The sequence below is a fragment of the Rhinatrema bivittatum genome, chromosome 4, assembly GCF_901001135.1.
Source record: "Rhinatrema bivittatum chromosome 4, aRhiBiv1.1, whole genome shotgun sequence".
In the NCBI taxonomy this organism is placed as follows: Eukaryota; Metazoa; Chordata; class Amphibia; order Gymnophiona; family Rhinatrematidae; genus Rhinatrema; species Rhinatrema bivittatum.
Genome location: NC_042618.1, coordinates 478,005,373 through 478,020,440, shown reverse-complemented (window position 1 = coordinate 478,020,440; position 15,068 = coordinate 478,005,373).

The following is a 15,068-nucleotide window of genomic DNA, read 5'->3' as shown; positions in this document are numbered from 1 at the left end:
GCACCACGTCCCCTGCAACACGTTACCGTATTATCCGGATACATCGCGCACAGCGTCCCCTGCAACACGTTACCGTATTATCCAGACACATCGCACACTACCTCCCCTGCAACCCGTTACCGTATTACCTGGACACATCGTGCACTACCTCCCCTGCAACACGTTACCGTATTATTCAGATAAATCGCGCAACACGTTACCGTATTATCCGGATACATCGCGCACAGCGTCCCCTGCAACACGTTACCGTATTATCCAGATACATCGCGCACCACGTCCCCTGCAACACGTTACCGTATTATCCGGATACATCGCGCACAGCGTCCCCTGCAACACGTTACCGTATTATCCAGACACATCGCACACTACCTCCCCTGCAACCCGTTACCGTATTACCTGGACACATCGTGCACTACCTCCCCTGCAACACGTTACCGTATTATTCAGATAAATCGCGCAACACGTTACCGTATTATCCAGACACAACGCGCACCACGTCCCCTGCAACGCATTACCGTATTATCCAGACACATCGCACACCACGTCCCCTGCAACGCGTTACCGTATTATCCAGACACATCGCGCACGCACATCCACTGCAACGCATTACCGTATTATCTGGACACATCGCGCACCGCGTCCCCTGCAACGCGTTACCGTATTATCCGGACACATCGCGCACCGCGTCCCCTGCAATGCGTTACCGTATTATCCGGACACATCGCGCACCACGTCCCCTGCAACATGTTACTGTATTATCTGGACCCATCGCGCACCACGTCCCCTGCAACACGTTACCGTATTATCCGGACACATCACGCACCACTTCCCCTGCAACACGTTACCGTATTACTTCTGCACATCGCGCAAGCACGTCCCCTGCAACACGTTACTGTATTATCCAGACACATCGCGCCCCTCGTCCCCTGCAACACGTTACCGTATTATCCGGACACATCACGCACCACTTCTCCTGCAACACGTTACCGTATTATCCGGACACATCGTGCACCACGTCCCCTGCAACACGTTACCGTATTACTTCTGCACATCGCGCACGCACGTCCCCTGCAACACGTTACTGTATTATCCAGACACATCGCGCCCCTCGTCCCCTGGAACACGTTACCGTATTATCCGGACACATCACGCACCACTTCCCCTGCAACACGTTACCGTATTATCCGGACACATCGTGCACCACGTCCCCTGCAACATGTTACCGTATTACTTCTGCACATCGCGCACGCACGTCCCCTGCAACACATTACTGTATTATCCAGACACATTGCGCACCTCGTCCACTGGAACACGTTACTGTATTATCCAGACACATCGCGCACCACGTCCCCTGCAACACGTTACCATATTATTCGGACACATCGCGCACCACGTCCCCTGAGAACACGTTACCGTATTATCCAGACATATCGCCCACCACGTCCCCTACAACACGTTACCGTATTATCCGGACACATTGCGCACCACGTCCCCTGAGAACACGTTACCGTATTATCCAGACACATCGCGCACCATTCCCCCTGCAACACGTTACCGTATTACCCTTACATGTCATGCAGCCACATCCCCTGCTCTCACATTACCATATTATCCTTACACATCACGCACCCACATCCCCTGCTCTCACATTACCATATTACCCTTCCATGTCACACAGCCACATCCCCTGCTCTCACATTACCGTATTACCCTTCCACGGCACGCAGCCACATCCCCTGCTCTCACATTACCGTATTACCCTTCCATATCAAGCATCCACATCCCCTGCTCTCACTGTACCATATTACCCTTCCATATCATGCAGCCATATCCCCTGCTCACATTACTGTATTACCCTTCCATATCATGCAGCCACATCCCCTGCTCTCACATAACCGTATTACCCTTCCACGTCACGCAACCACATCCCCTGCTCTCACATTACCGTATTACCCTTCCACGTCACGCAGCCACATCCCCTGCTCTCACATTACCGTATTACCCTTCCATATCACACAGCCACATTCCCTGCTCTCACATTACTGTATTACCCTTCCACGTCACGCAGCCACATTCCCTGCTCTCACATTTCTGTATTACCCTTCCATATCACGCAGCCACATCCCCTACTCTCACATTACCGTATTACCCTTCCATATCACGCAGCCACATCCCCTACTCTCACATTACCGTATGACCCTTCCATATCATGCAACCAGATCCCCTGCTCTCACATTACTGTATTACCCTTCCATATCATGCAGCCACATTCCCTGCTCTCACATTATTGTATTACCCTTCCATATCATGCAGCCACATCCCCTGCTCTCACATTACCGTATTACCCCCATATCACGCAGCCACATCCCCTGCTCTCACATTACCATATTACCCTTCCATATCATGCAGCCACATCCCCTGCTCTCACATTACTGTATTACCCTTCCACGGCATGCAGCCACATCCCCTGCTCTCACATTACTGTATTACACCCATATCACGCAGCCACATCCCCTGCTCTCACATTACCGTATTACCCTTCCATATCATGCACCCACATCCCCTGCTCTCACATTACCGTATTACCCCCATATCATGCAGCCACATCCCCTGCTCTCACATTACCGTATTACCCTTCCATATCACGCAGCCACATCCCCTGCTCTCACATTACCGTATTACCCTTCCATATCATGCACCCACATCCCCTGTGCTCACATTACCGTATTACCCTTCCATATCATGCATCCACATCCCCTGCTCTCACATTACTGTTTTACCCTTCCATATCATGCAGCCACATCCCCTGCTCTCGCATTACCGTATTACCCTGCCACATCATGCAGCCACATCCCTGCTCTCACATTACCGTATTACCCTTCCATATCACGCAGCCACATCCCTGCTCTCACATTACCGTATTACCCTTCCATATCATGCAGCCACATCCCCTGCTCTCACATTACCGTATTACCCTTCCATATCACGCAGCCACATCCCTGCTCTCACATTACTGTATTACCCTTCCACGTCACGCAGCCACATCCCCTGCTCTCACATTACCGTATTACCCTTCCATATCATGCAGCCACATCCCTGCTCTCACATTACCGTATTACCCTTCCATATCACGCAGCCACATCCCTGCTCTCACATTACCGTATTACCCTTCCATATCATGCAGCCACATCCCCTGCTCTCACATTACCGTATTACCCTTCCATATCACACTACATGCTCACAACTGACAGCATCCCAGCCCTGTGCCCCCAACTTGCACATATGGAGAAATGCCATATACAAGTGCATGCACATACATTGTAGATATCCTAAAAACCAGCCTCAGCTGGCTCTGCATTGCCAGCAGGAGGATTGTTTGCGCCTGTATTATAGAGTGGGGGTTCTTGAGGCTCTCCTAGTCAGTCAGTTTTCCAAGCTGTCTAACATAAATATTCATGAGATATATGTGAACGCAATGGAAGCAGCTGTTTAGATCTGTTCATGCATATTTATTCTGGATTGCCTGAAAGAGTGGTGGGAGATCAAGGATTGATTTAAGAAAAAGGACACCTAGCATCAGCTTCCCTCTTTCCTCACTGCCCAGCCTGGTCCGCAGCTGCCTTGGCAGTGCAGGGGATGCTCATTCAAAAGGTTGCACTGTGCCTCTTAGCAATCAGCTGCAAGGCAGGCTGCCGCCTCATCTAGATTAACCACAAGATAACCAGGCCTGGCTTTGCCCCACTGCATGCAGGGAAATGTAGTTTTTACCTTAATTTTATTTATTTTTGAGAAATCAAAATTACAACTCACTGCATGCAGTGAAGCACAACCAGTACTAGATCAAGGTGGCACCCCCCACGTGCAAGAGCTTTAACATCAGGATATAACCCCCCCACCCCCCCAAGATGCAAGAGCTGCAAACCCAGGAGTGGATCAATGTAGAACCCCCACCCTCCCATCCCCCAACATGCAAGAGTTACTAGCAGAAGATCCCCAGATCGTGCAGATAAAGTATCATGCTTCCAGTGTAAGAATAAAATTACAGGTATTGTTCTGTAAAGACATTGAATGAAAGTGCTAGCCAACATTTCTGATCCCAGAGTGCTATAGACAGATCTGGTTTTCAGAATATCCACAATAAGAACATAAGAATATAAGAAACTGCCGTGCTGGGTCAGACCAAGGCTCCATCAAGCCCAGCATCCTGTTTCCAACAGAGGCCAATCCAGGCCATAAGAACCTGGCAATTACCCAAACACTAAGAAGATCCCATGCTACTGATGCAATTAATAGCAGTGGCTATTCCCTAAGTAAACTTGATTAATAGCCGTTAATGGACTTCTCCTCCTAGAACTTAGCCAAACCTTTTTTGAACCCAGCTACACTAACTGCACTAACCACATCCTCTGGCAACAAATTCGAGAGCTTTATTGTGCGTTGAGTGAAAAAGAAGTTTTTCCGATTAGTCTTAAATGTGCTACTTGCTAACTTCATGGAATGCCCCCTAGTCCTTCTATTATTCGAAAGTGTAAATAACCGATTCACATCTACTTGTTCAAGACCTCTCATGATCTTAAAGACCTCTATCATATCCTCTCTCAGCTGTCTCTTCTCCAAGCTGAACAGCCCTAACCTCTTCTGTCTTTCCTCATAGGGGAGCTGTTCCATCCCCTTTATCATTTTGGTTGCCCTTCTCTGTACCTTCTCCATTGCAACTATATCTTTTTTGAGATGCGGCGACCAGAATTGTACACAGTATTCAAGGTGTGGTCTCACCATGGAGCGATACATAGGCATTATGACATTTTCCATTTTATTAACCATTCCCTTCCTAATAATTCCTAACATTCTGTTTGCTTTTTTGACTTCTGCAGCACACTGAGCCGATGATTTTAAAGTATTATCCACTATGATGCCTAGATCTTTTTCCTGGGTGGTAGCTCCTAATATGGAACCTGACATAGTGTAACTACAGCAAGGGTTATTTTTCCTTATATGCAACACCTTGCACTTGTCCACATTAAATTTCATCTGCCATTTGGATTCCCAATCTTCCAGTCTTGCAAGGTCCTCCTGTAATGTATCACAGTCTGCTTGTGATTTAACTACTCTGAATAATTTTGTATCATCCGCAAATTTGATAACCTCACTCGTCATATTCCTTTCCAAATCATTTATATATAAATATATTGAAAAGCACCTGTCCAAGTACAGATCCCTGAGGCACTCCACTGTTTACCCTTTTCCACTGAGAAAATTGACCATTTAATCCTACTCTCTGTTTCCTGTCTTTTAACCAGTTTGTAATCCACGAAAGGACATCGCCTCCTATCCCATGACTTTTTAGTTTTCGTAGAAGCCTCTCATGAGGGACTTTGTCAAACGCCTTCTGAAAATCCAAATACACTACATCTACCAGTTCACCTTTATCCACATGTTTATTAACCCCTTCAAAAAACTGAAGCAGATTTGTTAGGCAAAACTTCCCTTGGGTTAATCCATGTTGACTGTGTTCCATTAAACCATGTCTTTCTATCGGGCCAATACAGTAAAATTTGCGGGAGAGCGGGTGAGCGCACAGGCCACTCTCTTGTGCGCGCGATTCAGTAAATACATTTATTTAAATTAGGCCCGGCGGTAAAAAGAGACACTAGGGACACTAGCGCGTCCCTAGCGCCTCTTTTCGGACAGGAGCGGCGGCTGTCAGCGGGTTTGACAGCCGACACTCAATTTTGCTGGCGTCGGTTCTCGAGCCCGCTGACAGCCATGGGTTCCGAAACCGGGCGCCGGCAAAATTGAGCGTCCGGTTTTGAAGCCGCGGGCCTATTTCAAATTTTTTTTTTTTTTTTTTACTTTTTTAAACTTTCGGGACCTCCGACTTAATATCGCCATGATATTAAGTCGGAGGGTGACAGAAAAGCAGTTTTTACTGCTTTTCTGTGCACTTTCCCGGTGCCCGGAGAAATGAGTGCCTACCTTTGGGTAGGCGCTAATTTCTGAAAGCAAAATGTGCGGCTTGGCTGCACATTTTGCTTTCTGAATCACGCGGGAATACCTAATAGGGCCATCAACATGCATTTGCATGTGGCGGGCATTATTAGGTTCGGAGGGGTTGGACGGGCATTTTGGACGCGCTATTACCCCTTACTGAAAACACGCGTCCAAATGCCAGCTATGTTATGATCACTGTTGCCAAGTGGCCCCTCCACCGTTACCTCTCTCACCAAATCCTGCGTTCCATTAAGAATTAAATCTAAAATAGCTCCCTCTCTTGTTGGTTCCTGAACCAATTGCTCCATGAAGCAGTCATTTATTACATCCAGGAACTTTATGTCTCTAGCAAGTCCTGATGTTACATTTACCCAGACATTATTGGGGTAATTGAAATCTCCCATTATTATTGCACTGCCAAATTGGTTTTCTTCCCTGATTTCTCTTAGCATTTCATCATCTGTCTGACCATTTTGTCCAGGTGGATGGTAGTATACTCCTATCACTATACTCTTACCCAACACACATGGGATTTCTACCCATATAGATTCTACTGAGCATTTAGTCTCTTGTATGATCTTTATCCTGTTGGACTCTATACCCTCCCAGATATAAAATACCACACCCTCACCAAGTTGATCCTCCCTATTGTTGCGATATAATTTGTACCCTGATATAGCTGTTATCGTTTGTAAGGTTTTGGGTGGACCCTTGGACACTGTGGCAGCTGACCACGCCCACAGGGGGAAGTCCCATGAGGGGCCACAGGTCAGGCTCAGCTTTGGGACACACAACACAGAGTTATATCTTTTATTAGACAGAATTGAGAAGCCACCAGAGGTGGCAGTAGTGAGTAGAGATGAAGCCCGGCTGGGCTTAGGGTTCCTCAGGACACTGGAACAGCGATTCCCTCTATGGCTGTGCTGTAGTGGAGAAAACTGAGATAGTGAGTACAGTGGAGCATACACAGGGTTCTGGTATAGAGCCTCGTTGGTAAAGTTACTCACACAGCGGTTTCTCCCGGAAGGTAACACAGAAGCTGGAATAGAGGCAGACCCTCGAGGAGCGAGTACCTGGTTCCAGGGAACAGCTCTGAGGAAATAAGTTGATAACTCACTGATGATGTAGGCAGCGGTTTCTTCCAAGCAGAAGAGATAAGTTCAGGCAGCGAATCAGGGAACATGGGCCCTCGAGGAGCGAGTATCGGTTCCTGATAGCGACCTGAAAGAAATGAGAGAGGCCCCCGAGGAGCGGGTACCCCGTTAGGATAAAGTCCAAAAGTTGGAAAGGCAGAGTAGCTAGGTACGGAGAACGAATCCCATCTGTAAGGATTCCCTTGCTAACTTGATTAGATAGCAAAAAGTGTAGGCTTTTGTATCCGGGATGCGTGACGTCATCACAGGGGGACGCCCCTGAGGTTCACGCCAAAGAGAGAATAAGAAGCAGGGCCGTGCGGCGCGCACGCCCTATGGTACCTGGACAACATGGCGGGATGCAGCGCCCAAGCCGGACTGGAGACACCAGAGAGGAAGGCAGGCAGACGCCGCGGCAGCCAGACGTCCATCAACCGCGGGAGGAGTTGCAAAAAAGGTAAGGTGGGCAGAGTGGAGACGTCGAGCAGCGACAGTCGTAACAATGTCGTAACAATATAATGTGTTCCTGTGTACTAGCTCTATCAGATAATATCTTAAGAGGCTTTGACACAGGAACACATTACATTCTGGTTCTTTTGGATCTCTCTGCAGCTTTTGACACGGTAAATCACAAAATACTAATAAATAGACTAAAAGAGATAGGACTCAATAACAAAACAATAAACTGGTTTGAATCTTACCTAAGCAACAGATGTTTCCAAGTACAAATCAAAAACACACTATCTGACAAAATCAAACTAAAAACAGGAGTCCCACAGGGATCAGCCCTATCCGCAACCCTCTTTAACATTTACCTCCTCCCAATATGTCACTTACTCGCAGGACTTGGAATAATACACTACATATATGCAGACAACATACAACTACTGTTACCCATCGTAAACAACATTGAAGAAACAATGAAACTGGCTAATATGTATCTTGAAGTAATCAAACAGCTCCTAAACCAAATGGAACTGGTAATAAACATAGACAAAACGGAATTCTTACATCTAGAACGGAAAAAAAATATATACCCCATTCAACCTACAATTGCAATCAAAAATAGGCAAACCGTGGAGTTAGCAATAAAAGTACGGAATCTAGGAGTAATAATCGACCCTGAGCTAAATATTTATTTATTTATTATTTATTTAGCATTTTTCTATACCGACTTTCCAATAACAAAATTATTGATCAATTCGGTTCACATTTTAAACAATAACAACAATGACAAGTAAATGTCTTACAATGAACAGGTCGAATTAACTTGGATTAAGATATATGGGGGTAATAACATAATTAAGATATATGGGGGTAATAACATAATTAACATGAGCGGTGCCTAATATAGGCTAGAGGTTGGGTTTTGATAATAGACTGCCGAAGATAATAGACTGCCAAAGATAATAGACTGTCAAAGATAATAGACTGCCAAAGATCATGTGATTTCTAGAGAAGATCTATATAGTTCTCTAGCGTGTTACCACTGAGGGGATATTGGCAGGGATATTTCGCAGGTTGATGTTATGGGAAAGCTTGGTTGAATAACCAAGTCTTGAGTCTTTTTTTAAATGTAGTGGAGCATTGCAGTGATCTGAGCTCTGATGGGAGAGAGTTCCAGAGTTTAGGCCCAGCTGTGGAGAGAGCTCTTTTACTTAATGCTGACTTCATCGGTGGAATTTGAAGGTTGTTTTTGTAGGCTTGTCTCACTGGTCTGGAAGATGTGTGGAGTTGGAGAGGGAATGTGAGCTCGAGTGGTGCCAGGTTGTGTATTGCCTTGTGGGTTACTGAGAGCACTTTGAATAGTATTCTGAATTTGACGGGAAGCCAGTGTAGGCTTTTTAAGATGGGTGAGATGTGGTCTCTTTTGTTGGACTTGGTTAAGATCCTCGCTGCAGCGTTCTGCAGCATCTGTAGTGGTTTTATGGCGTTGGCAGGGATATGAATATGAAATAACACATTTCACATATGAAATATGTGAAACAACACATTTCACAGAAATTAAAAGAAGGTTACGCCAAACTAATGGTCCTTAGAAGACTGAAACCCCTGCTAACGCTGAACAATATTCGTACAGTTCTACAGGCAATGATTTTCGCAAGCACAGACTACTGTAACTCTCTGCTATTAGGGCTACCTCAAGTTACCATTGGACCACTACAAATATTGCAAAATTCCACCACTAGAATTTTGACGGGCAAAAAGAAAAGAGACCACATCACAGGAACACTCGCTGAACTACACTGGCTCCCAATCGAACAAAGAATACAATACAAGGCATTGTGTATAATCCATAAACTAATCCATGATGAAAAGGCCGACTAGCTTAACACAGCACTGCGCGTACACGTTCCACACAGAAACCTGAGGTCTGCAAACAAGGCCCTACTAACTGTTCCTTCTGTTAAATCGGCACGCCTCACGCAAGTAAGGGAGAGAGCTCTGTCGCTGCCTGGACCTGTTCTATGGAACTCAATGCCACTCGAAATAAGACTACAGAGGAATCTGAAACTATTTAAAACCAATCTGAAAACCTGGCTTTTTAAACAAGCTTTTTATAAAGATAAAGAGAAGGATGAAAACAACCGAGAGATAAGGTAGCACTAAGCAGTTTTTTTCACTTATGTCTCCAAATGCATATTAAATGTAGACTTGAATCACGTAACAGTCACCTAACCCATGTATAAACTCTAATTTACACCTAGTTTCTCTTATTAAAAAAATGTTACCATTCCATGTTGGCACATGTTTAATTTGTAATCTATACCAATCATATTTGTATTTTCTGCCTTTATGTAAACCGTTGTGATGGTGAACTAACTTAACGACGGTATAGAAGAGTTTTAAAATAAATAAACAATAGCACTGTCCCATTGGTTATCCTCTTTCCACCATGTCTCTGAGATGCCCATTAGGTCTATGTCATCATTTACTGCTATACATTCTAATTCTCCCATCTTACTTCTTAGACTTCTGGCATTGGCATACAAACATTTCAAAGTGTGGTTTTTGTTTGTATTAATAACCTGCTTTTCAGTTGTTTGGGATAATTCGGAAATCATTAGCTTTGGTGATTTTTTACATATAGGCATATGGACTATGTTTGTTTTTAATGGAACCTCTCTGTTGGGATGCCCTAACTCTCCTGTTTCATTAGTATCCTTCAAGGATACATTTCTCCGAACCATGCACTGCTGAGTGACTGTCAGCTTTCCCCCTTGTTCTAGTTTAAAAACTGCTATATCTCCTTTTTAAAGTTAGTGCCAGCAGCTTGGTTGCACTCTGGTTAAGGTGGAGACCATCCTTTCAGAAAAGTCTCCCCTTTCCCCAAAAGTTTCCCCAGTTCCTAATAAAGCTGAATCCCTCTTCCCTGCACCATTGTCTCATCCACGCATTGAAACTCTGGAGCTCTGCCTGCCCCTGGGGACCTGCACGTGGAACAGGGAGCATTTCAGAGAATGCCACCCTGGAGGTTCTGGATTTCAGCTTCCTACCTAAAATCCTAAATTTGGCTTCCAGAACCTCTCTCCCACATTTTCCTATGTCGTTGGTGTCCACATGTACCACGACAGCCAGCTCCTCCCCAGCACTGTCTATAATCCTATCTAGGTGACGCGTGAGGTCTGCCACCTTCGCACCAGGCAGGCAAGTTACCAGGCAGCCCTCACGCCCACCAGCCACCCTGCTATCTACATTCCTAATAATCGAATCACCAACTATGATGGTCGACCTAACCCTTCCCTCCTGGGTAGTAGCCCTGGGAGACTTGTCCTCAGTGCGAGAGGACAATACATCACCTGGCGAGCAGGTCCTTGCTACAGGATCACTTCCTGCTACACCAGGGTGATGTTCTCCTACTGGGAGACCTTTCTGATCCAAGGCAGCACTGGGGCTGCCAGGCTGGATTTGGGACTTGGCTACTATATCCCTGAAGGTCTCATCAATGTACCTCTCTGTCTGCCTCAGCTCCTCCAAGTCTGCTACTCTAGCCTCCAGAGATCGGACTCGTTCCCTGAGAGCCAGGAGCTCTTTGACCGAGTGCACACATACAATTTCTCACCGACTGGTAAAAAAAATCATACATGTGACACTCAATGCAAAAGACTGGAAAGCCCCCCTCTTGCTGTTGGACTGCTGCCTTCATCTTAGTATTATTGACTTCCTAGTTAAGTTTAGGATACTAAGGGAGTTGGAATGAGAGTACTTTAAATTTACAGGTGAATTTACTAATTAATCAGCTAGTGTCCTACAAGGGGATGATTAAACTTTCAATAAGGGCTGGTACAATAGTATGATTTAGATAAGACCCTGATCGATTTTTAATGAGAAAGTGTCTCGTGCCTAAAAATCAAGGGTTGAGTGGGTGGGAAAGACAAGACAGTAGAATTAGCTATCCTTATTAACTATCCTTATTAATTAACAGCAGTTTATGGATTTTTCCTTTAGGAACTTATCCAAACCTTTTTAAACCCAGTTACACTAACTGCTGTAACCACATCCTTTGGCAATGAATTCCAGAGCTTAATAATGCACTGAGTGAAAAAGAATTTCCTTGATTTGTTTTAAATGAGCTACTTGCTAACTTCATGGAGTGCCCCCTGGTCCTTCTCTGAGAGAGTAAATAACCGATTTACATTAACTTGTTCAAGTCCTTTCATGATTTTGTAGACCTGAATCATATCCCCCCTCAGTCATCTCCTCTCCAAACTGAACAGCCCTAACTTCCTTAGCCTTTCCTCATAGAGCAGCTGCTTATTAGATATATTTAGATAGAGTGGAAGCAGTGTATGCAGATCTCTCTCATTCATTGTGGATATCGTGAGGACCAGAGTTGCCTGCCCGTGAACCATTCCCCTTTCTCTCTGTTGGCAGCTCCTTTCTCTGCCGAGGGTTGCCAGTGTCACCTCACCTCACATGGCCTGAATTATCTGAACGTTCAATAATGTTTTTACAATAAACAATGAACAGGCTGAGTCAGTCCTGCATCAACTTCCATTTCTGCTTTTCTTACAGAAATCAGTGGGAGTAAAACCAGGAGTGAATTGGGCCTGTTCAATAGATCTGGGGTGAAGTGACCCCCCGCCCCCATGAGATCCTTCACTCTGAGACTTATCTCTCTCTACACCCCTCCTCGTGCATTTCTCTTACCAATTAAGTCCCTCCTATCCGTGCCCTTCTCCTCTACCGCCAATTCCTGACTCTGTGCTTTCCGCCTGGCTGCACCGTGTGCTTGAAACTCATGCAGCGTGCTTACACTCTCGCCATATTTGAAACCCGGCTAAAAACCCACCTTTTCAGGCTGCTTTGAAATCTTAACCCCTGATTGTTCCACTCCCCACGACTCTCTCTCACCCTATCTTTGTCTTCATTAGATTGTAAGCTCTACGAGAAGGGAATGTCTCATGTGTTTTTATACAGCGCTGAGTATGTTGAGTAGGGTTATAGAAATGACAGGTAGTATTTCACCTATTCTCAAAAACCTCCATTGGCTTCCGATCCACTATAGAATCATGTACAAAACCATTAACATCATATACAAAACTATCAACCAACACACGCAACTTGACCTACAAATACCACTTAAAAAATTCACCTCCGCCAGGCCTATCAGGGAACACTACAAAGAGTCACTCCAAATTCCAAAGGCCAAAACCTACCAACATAAATCCTTGAGTCTCAGAGCCTTCTCATCAGCAGGTCCAGCTCTCTGGAACTCGATCCCACCTGATTTGAGACAAGAGCCATGCTCTTTAACATTTAGGAAAAGACTAAAAACTTGGCTTTTCAAAAAAGCATTTCCAAGCCTTGAATAAAACCTCCTCTCACTAGCACTAACTCGTATGCAATAACGGAATGTAAACACGAATCAACCAACCTCAAACCCTCTCTCACTAATTCCTGCTGAATATTTATCATACTATTACCATTCACAACTGTCATATTTATTCATTTGATTACCTATGTACCATTTCATAGTCTTATTTTTTCACTTGCTATTCTAATGACGCCAACACAGCCACAAACTCCTGGATATCTATCAACGCAGACATAGCCAATACATTATGCCCCATGATAAAAAAGGAAATAAAACAATCCACAAAGCAAAGAACACCTTGGTACACCCCAGAACTGAAAACCTCAAAGCGAACACTGAGACAGACTGAGAAACAGTGGAGACGAACCCCCACCTCAAACCTGAAAGACAAATACAGAACACTACTACACAACTATACAACTGAACTTAACACAGCAAAGCGTAATTTCCACACATCAAGAATTCACGATTACCAATTTAACCAATTTAACCTCCATTGGCTTCCGATCCACTATAGAATCATGTACAAAACCATTAACATCATATACAAAACTATCAACCAACACACGCAACTTGGGTTAAATTAAATGAAATTAAATTAAATTAAATTGGGTTAAATTGGTTAAATTACCAATTTAACCAATTTGGGTTAAATTAAATGAAATTAAATTAAATTAAATTGGGTTAAATTGGTTAAATTACCAATTTAACCAATTTAACCCAAGGACCCTCTTCGCCTATGTCAAAGACCTTACCAACCCCATCCAAAATGACAATACGCCAAACCCCAGCAACATCTCCAGTGAAAAACTAGCACATTTCTTCAAGGATAAATTACCAATTTAACCAACTTGGGTTAAATTAAATGAAATTAAATTAAATTAAATTGGGTTAAATTGGTTAAATTACCAATTTAACCAATTTAACCCAAGGACCCTCTTCGCCTATGTCAAAGACCTTACCAACCCCATCCAAAATGACAATATGCCAAACCCCAGCAACATCTCCAGTGAAAAACTAGCACATTTCTTCAAGGATAAAGTCAACAACATCATTGCCAAGATTCCGCAAACCCACAATGACTTAATTGACACCCCCCCTCCTATCCACTCATGGTCACAATTCACTCCTGTTGCTACCACAGAAATTGAACCTATCATCAGAAAAACCAACCCTGCATCCCATCCCTTAGACCCCATCCCCATCAAAACCCTAAAACTCATCAGAGAGATTATTGTCAAACCAATAACCTACATCATCAACCTATCCCTAGAACAAGGAATCTTCCCAGAAAAACTCAAAAACGCCATCATCAAACCAATCATCAAAAAGCCTCAACTCGACAAATCCGACCCAGCAAACTACAGACCAGTCTCCAACCTCCCATTCCTAGCAAAAATCATCGAAAAAACAGTCAACAATCAACTCACAGACCACCTTGAAACCTTTAATGTTCTTCAGCCTGCACAACATGGTTTCAGAAAACTCTTCAGCACTGAAACCCTCCTCCTCTCCCTCACCGATACCATCCTCAAAGGCCGCGACAAAGGCAAATCGTTCCTCCTGATACTTCTTGATATATCAGCCGCCTTCGACACCATCAATCACAGAACACTCCTCACCAGACTTAAAGAAATTGGTCTCCAAGACACCACAATCAAGTGGTTCAAATCCTACCTCTCAAACAGATCTTACATCGTCAAGATGAACTCATCTGAATCCTCACAAGTGCCCCTCACTCATGGAGTCCCACAAGGTTCTTCCCTATCATCAACCCTCTTCAACATATATCTCATCCCACTATGCAAATACCTATCAGAGGCAAACCTCACCTACTTTGTCTATGCAGACGACATACAAATATTACTCCCCATAAACAACTCCATTCAACTCACTATGGAAAAATGGAACAAACTCAGCTCAAACTTATCCCATTTACTATCTCAATTATCACTATGTCTCAACCAAGCCAAAACAGAAATCATTCACATCCACGATGACCATCCCTCCTATCCACTCAAGTGCACCCCGTCTGACCACCCAGGAAACTCAATCAACCCGGGAGTGCCACAAATCTCACAAACCTCATTCACGCCGTCCACAAGAAACCTAGGCGTAACAATTGA